Consider the following 2,209-nt stretch of genomic DNA (forward strand, 5'->3'; position numbering starts at 1 on the left):
TATATATATATATATATATATATATATATATATAAGTCGGCCTGTTAAGTATAATAGATTTTTTATAAGTTTGAGTCTGACCTATTTAAATAAATAGACTTTAAAAATAGCTTGAATCTAACATTTTTATTAAATAGACCAAACCAAGACAGACCATAAGTATGTTAGGCCATAGGCCCGTCTCAGCTATTACCATCCTTAATTTTTGCCATAATCTTTTTTTGTCCGCATTGATTGTTGAACAATTAACAAAAGATTACATAGACATAGACATAGACATGTTATATTGAAAAATGTGCCAAAAAGATAATTACATTAATACATTATATTGAAAAGTTATTATACACGTGTTGCATTTTGTAAATTCACGAAATTAATTATTACATAGTTATGCGAATTTATCTAATAGTTTTCTTTAAAAAAAATGTGTTTTTCCAAATTTATAAAACATTAAATACAGCTATTGCTTAAAGAAAAGAAAAAATATTACTGATAAACAATAATTTAACTATGCATCGCATATAAATATATAAAATTTAAGTATTCAAATGTTAATTACCATGATATCATATGAACACAAATTTGAAATTATCCATATCAAATAAAATGAAGTGCTTGGATATATTTAAATATTACAACTCACCACACATTTGAGAAAAAGATTTAAGTTTTTCATTTTTTTTGTTAAATGTAATATTCTTGTAGTCCAAGTATTATTTTGTACAATCTTTTTTAAATCATTTTCGATTTAGTGGCTACAATTGCTTTCAATTTCAGTTCTCTTTTTATATATATTAAATTTTATTTTTAATCAATTTATGTTTGATTAAATTTCTGAATAGATTCTTTATGTTTTGTTTTCTAATTAAATCCTTTAAGTGAATCCTGTTTGGAACACTAGCCTTTATACTATTGTACGTTTGTAAAAATGTTTTTTTGGTTAGTTCCATTAGGGCCATCACTACAAGACAAGTTTTGTATAAAAAATAAAAATTATCGTCTTGGTAAGGTTATAAGTTTGGGATTGCTCATGGGATATCAACCTTCTAAGTTTGGGGCAATAATTCTCACAAAAAGAAAGAAAAAATAAATAGAAGAAACAAATTCAAAACAAAAACAAAAACAAAAATAGTTTTAATACATTGTTAAATAATATCTTCTTAGTTCTTCTGTCAATGGTTGAGAATGTCCACTATAAAATGTGGGGTTGTAATGACTCTTCATCATATGCATATTTTTCATTGTTAATTTAATGAGTTATTTGATATATTTTGTTGATTTTAGTTTGTGAATTTAACGAAATGTTTATGTTCTTATTTTCTTGATTAAGTAGAGATTTTTCGTAGTTTTGCGTTGCTTCCTTGATTTAATGCACTGCTTAATTTTGATGAGAAATCAACATGACCTATGTAGAGTATTTAAGTCATATCTAGAATTGTAGATGTTTGATTGGAGTCAAACCAAGTGCAAATGAAATCTAAGATCCATAGCTACAACTTTCATGAAAATATCGGAGCTCAATTCAGACTCAAAAGAGGAGGAAAACACATAAAACTTCAAACAGAAGAAGTTGTGCACCTGAAGCGCAACAGCTACACATGGGGCACATTTCCACACCGATGAATCTTTCAATTCGTGCTTAAGCGCAACAGCTGCGCCCGGGGCGTGTGTCACGAACCATAACTCATTAAAACATATTTTTATCACTTTTTAGCCATCTTTTTGACTATTGAGAAGTTTGGAGACTTGTGCCTGTTGAGACAAACTCTATATTTAAAGTTTTGATGAAAATAAACAAAGGTTAATTAAGAAAGTTAATTATGATTCTAAAATATTATGTTAATTTAAGATGTGTTTTTTAGTAGATTTAATTAAGAACAGAATCAAGCAAAACAAAAAAGACAGCAACAAGATCATTCTGCATCAAAACAGAGAATGATCTCCAGCTTCAAAAATTGTCAATCACAGCATATTGGTCAAACTTTTTCTATCTCTTTAACAAAGAGTCTGCCCTGGAAATTATTCATATCTAATCAGTACATGGCAAGGAACAAGTAGGATTCATCCAAACTCAAAAAGGCTATTTGGTCTCAAAGATCAAAGGACTCAAAGACAGACAAAAGTCATGACAGTTTGCAAACTCCAAAAATCAAATGTCAAGAAAGTTCGATCAATCTTGACATATGACAAGACAATTGCAAAGGAAATC

The sequence above is a fragment of the Cicer arietinum genome, chromosome 6, assembly GCF_000331145.2.
Source record: "Cicer arietinum cultivar CDC Frontier isolate Library 1 chromosome 6, Cicar.CDCFrontier_v2.0, whole genome shotgun sequence".
Lineage (NCBI taxonomy): Eukaryota > Viridiplantae > Streptophyta > Magnoliopsida > Fabales > Fabaceae > Cicer > Cicer arietinum.